The following is a 9,781-nucleotide window of genomic DNA, read 5'->3' on the forward strand; positions in this document are numbered from 1 at the left end:
TCGTATTTCTTGATCTTTTTCTGGATGAGTTTGAAAGCTGAAAGCTGCACTAACATAATTTTGGTTTTATTATGTTTTTTTGCAATTAATTTCCTTAGCATTTAAAAAAAGTAGAAAAAGAAAGAAGAAAAAAATGAACTGAAAGAGAGAGTGTGTGCGTGTGTGTGTGTGAGAGAGAGAGGCTACATCTCCACAACAGGGTTTAACTCGAAATAAGCTACACAAATTGAGCTACGTCAACTGCATAGCTTATTTCAAAATTGGGAGTGTCTACACAACACTTATTTTGAACTAAAGCACTCTTCCTCTGACTTCCCTTACTCCTTGTACAATGAGGGTTACAGGAGTGAGAGTAAGAAGTCCTCCAGCTTGACAGTATCTAGACATTATTTCAAAATAACCACCTGCTGTGTAGCTGTGGACTAAGCTATTTCAAAATAGCTACTCTACTCTGCACTAGTTAGGCCTCAGCTGGAGTACTGTGTCCAGTTCTGGGCGCCACATTTCAAGAAAGATGTGGAGAAATTGGAGAGGGTACAGAGGAAGAGCGACAAGAATGATTAAAGGTTTAGAGAACATGACCTATGAAGCCAGGTTTCATGAACTGGGCTTGTTTAGTTTGGAAAAAAGAAGATTAAGGGGGGACATGATAGCGGTTTTCAAATATCTAAAAGGGTGTCACAAGGAGGAAGGAGAAAATTTGTTCCTCTTGGTTTCTGAGGACAGGACAAGGAGTAATGGGCTTAAAGTGCAGCAGGGGAGGTTTAGATTGGACATTAGGAAAAAATTCCTAACTGTCAGGGTGGTCAAATATTGGAATAAATTGCCAAGGGAGGTGGTGGAATCTCCCTCTCTGGAGATATTTAAGAACAGGTTAGATAGACATCTGTCAGGGATGGTGTAGAAGGAGCTTGGTCCTGCCTTGAGGGCGGGGGGCTGGACTCGATGACCTCTTGAGGTCCCTTCCAGTCCTATTATTCTATGATTCTATGAAAATAATGCTAGTTATTTCAAAATAATGTTGCTGTGTCGAGAGAGAGAATTGCAAATGACATCATATGAAGCAGTTCTCATATGACCTTACCACTTAATATACTGTCATACCATATAATTAGAGGGAAAGGGGCTATGCTAAATGACCATGGGAGTTAAAGGTATGGGTCACTTTAGATTTTAATACTTTGTTTATTATTTCCCATAATTATGTCATTAAATTACTGAGATTGCTGTGTATTGTATAAACATTATTTAACATTCAGATTACTTTAAAAGTCTAAATAAAGTTTTGTAATAAATTCAGATTGGTTCCTAGGGAATTGCGGAATAAGAGAACCAAGTCTAGAAAATAAAACCTGCAAAGCTGTTCAAAAATTGTTTACCTTACTTTGTTTCTTTGCAGGAAATGGAATTCTAAGAAAACCATGTGTCAATCCACAGTCAGAGAAGTATTCCCGGGAATGCTGGGGAAGACTCCTTCTGTTACTTCCTGTCAATTGCACCTTCCTATGTTTCCAGGTAGGCTATCACAGGGCAATTTCATTCATCTTTACGAGATCTAAATAGTGGCTTGAAGCTCCAGGATCAGTGACAATAAAGGAAGGTTTGACAGAAGTAGCATCAGTTCTATCCTACCTAAAATTTCTCCCTCACAACCATCGATTATAAAAGAATTGATTACATTTACACCTTAGAAAGTTTGACATGCCTGCCACAAGCTTATGTAGGAATTTCAGATTGGTAGATTTAGTATCTCCTGGGGAATTCTATTTATATTGTTCAGATGTCACGGTGTCGGAGGCACCCATCTGTCGCCCTGACAGCTCATCTCGAGAGGTATGCTGTCTGCCAGGGGCCCGTATCCAAGATGTTACGGAGGCATTGTCGAGGATTATCCGACCCTCTGACTACTACCCCATGCTACTCATCCACGTGGGCACAAATGATACTGCCAGGTGTGACACTGAGCGGATCAAGTGTGACTACAGGGCTTTGGGAGTACGGGTGAAGGAGTTTGGAGCGCAGGTGGTATTCTCTTCTATCCTTCCTGTCAAAGGTAGGGGCCCGGGCAGAGAGAGGTGCATCCTGGAGGTGAATGCCTGGCTGCGACGATGGTGTCGCCAGGAGGGATTCGGCTTCCTTGATCACGGGGTGCTCTTCCAGGAAGGACTGCTTGGCGGAGATGGAGTTCACCTTTCTAGGAGCGGGAAGGCCTTGTTTGGACACAGACTGGCTAACCTTGTGAGGAGGGCTTTAAACTAGGTTTGTTGGGGGCAGGTGAGCAAAGCCCACAGGTAAGTTCTGCATGTGTGGGACTGAGAGATGGGTTGGAAATGGGGGGGACTACGGCCTATAATGGCAAGGAGAAAGGAGGGTCAGGGCACAACAGGGAGGCAAGATCAAATCAGTATCTTAGATGCCTATATACAAATGCGAGAAGTATGGGTAATAAGCAGGAAGAACTGGAATTGCTAACCAATAAATACAACTATGATATCATTGGTATTACAGAAACCTGGTGGGATGGGACGCATGATTGGAATGTTGGTATGGAAGGGTACGGCTTGCTCAGGAAGGACAGACAGGGAAAAAAGGAAGGAGGGGTTGCCTTGTATATTAAAAATGTACACACTTGGACTGAAGTGGAGATGAATGTAGGAGATAGCTGTGTAGAGAGTCTCTGGGTTAAGCTAAAAGGGGTAAAAAACAAGGGTGATATCATGCTAGGAGTCTACTACAGGCCACCTAGCCAGGTGGAAGAGGTGGATGAGGCCTTTTTTAAACAATTAACAAAACTATCCAAAGCCCAAGATTTGGTGGTGATGGGGGACTTCAACTATCCAGACATTTGTTGGGAAACTAACACAGCGAGGCACAGGCTATCCAATACGTTTCTGGACTGCATTGGAGACAACTTTCTGTTTCAGAAGGTTGAAAAAGCTACCAGAGGAGAAGTTGTTCTGGATTTGGTTTTAACAAATAGGGAGGAACTAGTTGAGAACTTGAAAGTGGAAGACAGTATAGGGGACAGTGATCACGAAATAATAGAGTTCATGATCTTAAGGAAAGATAGAAGGGAGACCAGCACAATTGAGGTAATGGATTTCAGGAAGGCAGATTTTGATAAGCTCAGAGAACTTGTAGGTAAGGTCCCATGGGAAGCAAGACTGAAGGGAAAAACAACTGAGGAGAGTTGGAAGTATTTCAAAGGGATGTTGTTAAGGGCCCAAAAGCAAACAATTCTGCTGTGTAGGAAAGATAGAAAATATGGCAAAAGACCAGCTTGGCTTAACAAGGAGATCTTGCACGATCTCAAAATAAAAAAGGAGTCATATAAAAAATGGAAACTAGGACAACTAACAAAGGATGAATATAGGCAAGCAACACGGGAATGCAGGGGCAAGATTAGAAAGGCAAAGGCACAAAATGAGATCAAACTAGCTACAGGCATAAAGGGAAACAAGAAGACTTTTTATAAATACATTAAAAGCAAGAGGAAGACCAAGGATAGGGTAGGCCCACTGCTTAGTGAGGAGGGAGAAGCAGTAACAGGAAACTTGGAAATGGCGGAGATGCTCAATGACTTCTTTGTTTCGGTCTTCACCGAGAAGTCTGGAGGTGTGCCTAACGTAGTGAATACAAGCAGAGAGAGGGTAGGTTTAGAAGATAGGATTCACAAAGAACAAGTTAAAAGTCACTTAGGAAAGTTAGATGTCAGCAAGTCACCAGGTCCTGATGAAATGCATCCCAGGATACTCAAGGAGCTGATAGAGGAGGTATCTGAGCCTTTAGCTATGATCTTTGAAAATTCATGGCAGACAGGGGAGATTCCAGAAGACTGGAAAAGGGCAAATATTGTGCCCATCTATAAAAAGGGGAATAAGAACAACCCAGGAAACTACAGACCGGTCAGTTTAACGTCTGTCCCAGGGAAGATAATGGAGCAGGTAATTAAGGAAATCCTATGCAAACACTTGGAAGGTAATAAAGTGATAGGGAATAGCCAGCATGGGTTTGTGAAGAACAAGTCATGCCAAACTAATCTGATAGCTTTCTTTGATAAGATAACGAGCCTTGTGGATAAGGGAGAAGCGGTGGATGTCATATACCTAGACTTTAGTAAGGCATTTGATACGGTCTCGCATGATATTCTTATTGATAAACTAGGCAAATATAACTTAGATAGGGCCACGATAAGGTGGGTGCATAATTGGCTGGATAACCGTAGTCAGAGAGTTGTTGTTAACGGTTCTAAATCCTGCTGGAAAGGGATAACAAGTGGAGTTCCTCAAGGGTCTGTTTTGGGACCTGTACTGTTCAATATCTTCATCAATGATGTAGATATTGGGATAGAGAGTACGCTTATTAAGTTTGCGGATGATACCAAACTGGGTGGGGTTGCGACTTCTTTGGAGGATAGGGACATAATTCAAAATGACCTTAGCAAGTTAGAGAAATGGTCAGAGGTAAACAGGATGAGGTTTAATAAAGAGAAATGCAAAGGGCTCCACTTAGGAAGGAACAATCAGTTCCATACATACAAGATGGGAAGCGACTGTCTAGGAAGGAGCATGGCAGAAAGGGATCTAGGGGTCATAGTGGACCACAAGTTGAATATGAGTCAACAGTGTGATGCTGTTGCCAAAAAAGCAAATATGATTCTAGGTTGTATCAACTGGTGTGTTGTAAACAAAACTCGTGAAGTCATTCTGCCGCTCTACTCTGCACTAGTTAGGCCTCCGCTGGAGTACTGTGTCCAGTTCTGGGCGCCACATTTCAAGAAAGATGTGGAGAAATTGGAAAGGGTACAGAGAAGAGCGACAAGAATGATTAAAGGTCTAGAGAACATGACCTATGAAGCCAGGCTTCATGAACTGGGCTTGTTTAGTTTGGAAAAAAGAAGATTAAGGGGGGACATGATAGCGGTTTTCAAATATCTAAAAGGGTGTCACAAGGAGGAAGGAGAAAATTTGTTCCTCTTGGTTTCTGAGGACAGGACAAGGAGTAATGGGCTTAAAGTGCAGCAGGGGAGGTTTAGATTGGACATTAGGAAAAAATTCCTAACTGTCAGGGTGGTCAAATATTGGAATAAATTGCCAAGGGAGGTGGTGGAATCTCCCTCTCTGGAGATATTTAAGAACAGGTTAGATAGACATCTGTCAGGGATGGTGTAGGTGGAGCTTGGTCCTGCCTTGAGGGCGGGGGGCTGGACTCGATGACCTCTTGAGGTCCCTTCCAGTCCTATTATTCTATGATTCTATGTTGTGTGGGTTTGATATGGCAGAGCACAATCCACGCTTTTTAACTTTGGTGAATAGGATCATAGCTTTTAGACTGAGGAGGAAGTGCCTGGGTTGTAAAGGTTAAAACACTCTCCTTCCTGATTATGGGTGAAGGGCAACTGTGGTTTTCCCCGGGTTGGGAGTTACAGAAAATAATCCTATTGATAAACCATAAACATACCGTGGCTATGTGTAGACTGCAGGCTTCTTTTGGAAGAAGCATTTCCAGAAGAGATCTTCTGAAAAAACTTCTTCCAAAAGAGAGCATTCACACTGCCAAAGTGCGTAGAAAAAGTGATCTGCTTTTTCGAAAAATAGCGTCCAGACTGATTGGATGCTATCTCACATAGAAAGCCACCCGGAACCATTTCAGGATGGACTTTAGGTCACCAGTTGCTTCTGAGTGCTGGAGCCTAGCAGAGACACACACTTAAAGGGAACCCCCCTTCCCTCTAGACAGCCATTTCTCTGCTTCTGTTGCAGGCGTGCCTACCTCTTCAAGGGACAGCAAAACTCTTGCAGTGCATGCTGTGGTTGCCCTGCTTTTTTGGATGCCACAGCTTTTTCCTTTATGCCATGGAGCTGGAGCTGCCCCTGGGCATGCTATAACCCCACTAAACCATGCTGCAGTTTCTGAAGCACTTTGTGCCAGCTGACTTGCTGGTTCTGACCAAGCTTGACCCTGAGCTCATTCTCAGGATCCTGGGTGCAGAAGCAACACCCTTGCCACCTCAACCCTCAGTAGAGAGGCATTTTTGGAGGCTGGACACCAGTTCCAACTGATGAGACCAGCTGGTCCTGGAGTGGTGGGACCGGTGGTGGGACCGGCGGTGGCTCCAAAACTGCCACATGAGAAAGGCCACCTTTTTGGAGCTGTGTGCCTGGCTCACTCCTGCCCTCCAAAAATGTAACACCCACCTGCGGCCCACCATCCTCCTGGAGAAGAGGGTTGCCATCGCTGAATGGAAGCTCGCTACCCCAGACAGTTATCCGTCGGTGGGCAACCAGTTCAGTGTGAGGAAGTCCACTCATGGAGGTAAGGCACTCTTGGGCTGCAGTCCCTGCAGTGGGGGGAATGCCTGGAAAGGAGGACCCTAGGGAAAGGGAGGTTGGGGTGTGTGGGTTGGGGTTGTGCCATCCCACCCTCACACAGCCCTGCTCCTGGGGGGTTGGCCTCATAGGGGGTGGCTCCTGGGGTGTTGGGGGGGGAGGGAGAATACGAGAGGGACGGGCATCTACTAAGGGCTTAGGCACTGCCTCTCTCATTCTCTGTTTTGTATGTTTGTTTGTCTCCTTCTACAGGTCGCGAGGGCCATCAACTCCATCCTGCTGAGGAGGGTCATCCAGACCTGGACCCCAACATGGCCAGATTTTCTGCCTTGCGGTTCCTAAACTGTGGGGGAGCGATTGATAGGACCCACATCCTGGTCTGCGCACCTCAACATAGAGTGGTCCAGAACATCAACCTTAAGGGCTACTTGTCTATGGTGCCTCAAGCCCTGGTAGACCTCCATGGACAGTTCATGGACATTTGTCGGGTAGTTGGACAGGGCACATGATGCCTGGATTTTTTGGAACTCTAGCCTTTATGGGAAGCTGGAGGTGAGCACATTCTTCTTCCACTGGGACTTTACGGTTGGGGCCATGCAGATGCCATTGTGCATCAGCAGCCTATCCCCTGATGCCATGGCTAATGAAGCCTTATACTGGCCACCTGAACTGCAGCAGGGACCAATTTAATGCCCACCTGAACCAGGCCAGGGTCCAGGTGGAGTACGCCTTCAGTCGCCTCAAGGTGCATTTCAGGTGCCTCCTGACCTGTCTGGATGTGGAGGAGCACAACATCCCCAAGGTGGTGTTGGCATGTTGTATCCTCCACAACATTGTGGAGAGGAAGGGGGAGGCCTTTCTCCCAGGGTGGGGGACAGATGCCGGCTGCGAGGGGAGACTCTTCAAGCAGCCATGGACAGCTGCCATCCATCAGGCATATCAGGCAGGGGTGCAGATCTGGGAGGCCCTGAGGGAGAGTTTCTCTCAAGGACCCCAGTAACTCTCCCCAGGGCCTCCCCCCCCAGGGGCCTCTGGTTTGCTGCCCTGTCCCTTTCCCACCACAACCCCACCCTTCGCCCCTTCCCTAGCCTCTCAATAAAGACACCTGTTCGGTTTTGAACAAAATGAACTTTGTATTTGTCTTTTACAAAAAAAAGAGGGGACGGGGGCTCATAACCTGGTGGAGGAGGGGGGCTCATAACTTGGAGGGGGGCTCGGAGTGGTATGGGCCACCTCAGGTGCGGGGACCTCGTCAGACTTGGCGTTGGGTGGGTCCTGAGACCACAGTGGGCTGGGCAGGAGGTGGGGCTGGAGAGGGTCAGGAATGGCAGGGGGAGGAGGCATGGGCATTGCTTGAGGAGGGAGCACAGGCATCGATTAGGGGACAGGCAGAGGGGGAATAGGTATAGCAGGGAGGGCAGGAGGGTGATAGGCAGGAGCAGACACAGCAGCTGGTTGTGCCATCATTTCCCTCATGATGGCACACATGCTATCACACCACTGCATGAGTTGGTCCCTCATGTGGTTGCTCCATTCGTCCATCTGGCTTTAAACATTGGCATTCTGCCGCTTGGAGCAGAGATCCTGGAGTGTCTCCTCCTCACCCTACAGTTGAAGGAGGGACAGGATCTGTGCTCTGGACCAGGCGGGTGCCTGCCTCTTGGTCCCACTGGGTGGGTCCTGGGAGCCCTGGGGCTGCTCCCTGTGAAGCCCAGAGGAGTCTCAGAGGGCTTGATTCTGGGACATGTTGGCAATGTCTGTGGCAGGGAAAGCCACGCAGTCAGGGCACTGCTTCCAGGCCAGCTTCCTGCCACAAGGCTTGTCCAGGGTGCCTGCAGCTTTAAGAGGGGCCAGGAGACAGGAACTATAGAGTTGTGATTACTTTGGACGGAGTGGCCTCCAGGGCACCTGTATTATTTCCTGGAGGCCTCTTCTTTTGGAAGAAAACCCTCTTCCCTGTCCACACCCGCCTTTTTCTGAAAGAGCTCTTTCAGAAAAAGGCTTCCTCCTTGTAGACAGAGGATTACCACTGTTGGAAACACCCCTCTGTTTCAATGCTTTCAATTTTCTTTCAAAAGAACGCGATTGCACTGTGGACATAATTGAAGTTTATTCGGAAAAATGGCCGTTTTTCTGAAAAAACTCTGTAGTGTAGCCATACCCTATCTGGATTGAATGTGGAAGGGTCAGCAGATGCAGCCAGCCTATATGTGTGGAATTTTATGTATGCAAGAACAGTGACTAGTCATAAACAAACTTTGTTATAAGCTATAGTATCCTTATTAGATAATCTTTCTATTAAGCTGTCACCGTTCTTGTCTGTCATGGGATTTTCAATTTGCCCCTCTTGCACATGCGCCGGCTGCCCCCACCAGCTCCTGCAAGTGTGCTCTGCCACCTGGCTCCTGCTGTGGCCAACATAGCAGGCCACCCCCACCAGCTCCAGCTCCCAGCTCCCCGGGCAGGTCCCCCCGCCAGCTCTGCATCTCAGCCCCCACATCAGGCTGCCCACGCCAGCTCTGGTTCCCCTGGCAGGCTGCTGATGAGGCAGGCCACTCACGCCAGCTCCTGTTCCAGTTCCCAACACCCCTGGCAGGCCGGCCGCGCCAGCTCCTCCAGGCGGCCTACCTGCCTTCATGACGGCTGCTCTGGCTCCCAGACCCCGCAGCAGGCTGTCCCCACCAGCTCTAGCTCCCCCATCAGGCTGCCGACTCAGCAGGCCACCCCTGCCAGCTCCAGCTCCTGGCATCCTTGGCAGGCAACCTCTGCCAGCGCCAGCCCACCTGGCAGGCAACCAATGAGGCAGGCCACCTCCGCCAGCTCTGGATCCCGACCCCCTGGCAGCAGCCCAAGAGCAAGGGGGGGACAGCAGCCCCACAACTAGGAGCGCAACAGCCCCAGGGCTGGGGGAAGGGTAGCATCCCCAGAGTGTGTGTGTGTGGGGGGGGGGAAGCCAGCAATCCCACAGTGTGTGTGGAGGGGAGAGAGAAAAAATATATATATAAAAAAATATTTAAAAAAAGACAATCTTTCTAAAAGCGCACCAGAAGAGTAAAAATAAAGTTTTCAGCTACCAATTTAGGAGAAAGATTGGCTGGCTAACAGTTAGCAACTACCTTGAATCGAACTTAGTGATCCAATTTTTCTCCTAAATTGGTAGCCGAAAACTTTATTTTTACTCTCTTGGTGTGCTTTTAGAAAGCCTGTCTTTTTAAAAACTTTTGTTATATATATTTTTTTATAGGTTAGAGGCCATCTTAAGAACACCATGCCCCTGTTCGGTGGTGAATGTGTTTTGAAAGAGCTGAAGCCAGTGATGGGAAAAGGATTGTCTTTGCCTACCTCCTTTCATCAACTGCCAGTTCTCTTAGCGTGTAGGTCTAGCTTGTTTTTGTTTGTCTGGCAATCAAGCTGTGGCTTCTTTAATCATGAGAACATAACTATTCTTGCGC

At 47.5% G+C, this 9,781-nt stretch overlaps 1 long non-coding RNA gene across 1 annotated transcript in view; it reads left to right on the top strand.

Annotated features, from left to right (window-relative positions):
• Positions 1 to 7,386, top strand: part of LOC149523804 (uncharacterized) — a 46,300-nt gene extending 38,914 nt beyond the window's left edge. Inside the window, exons 2-3 of the long non-coding RNA XR_016350480.1 lie at positions 1,400 to 1,515; positions 6,582 to 7,386. This is a non-coding gene — a long non-coding RNA (uncharacterized LOC149523804). The remainder of the gene's footprint in view (positions 1 to 1,399; positions 1,516 to 6,581) is intronic.
• The last annotated feature ends 2,395 nt before the right edge of the window (positions 7,387 to 9,781 follow it).

The sequence above is a fragment of the Pelodiscus sinensis genome, chromosome 11, assembly GCF_052426305.1.
Source record: "Pelodiscus sinensis isolate ZL-2025 chromosome 11, ASM5242630v1, whole genome shotgun sequence".
Classification (NCBI taxonomy): Eukaryota; Metazoa; Chordata; order Testudines; family Trionychidae; genus Pelodiscus; species Pelodiscus sinensis.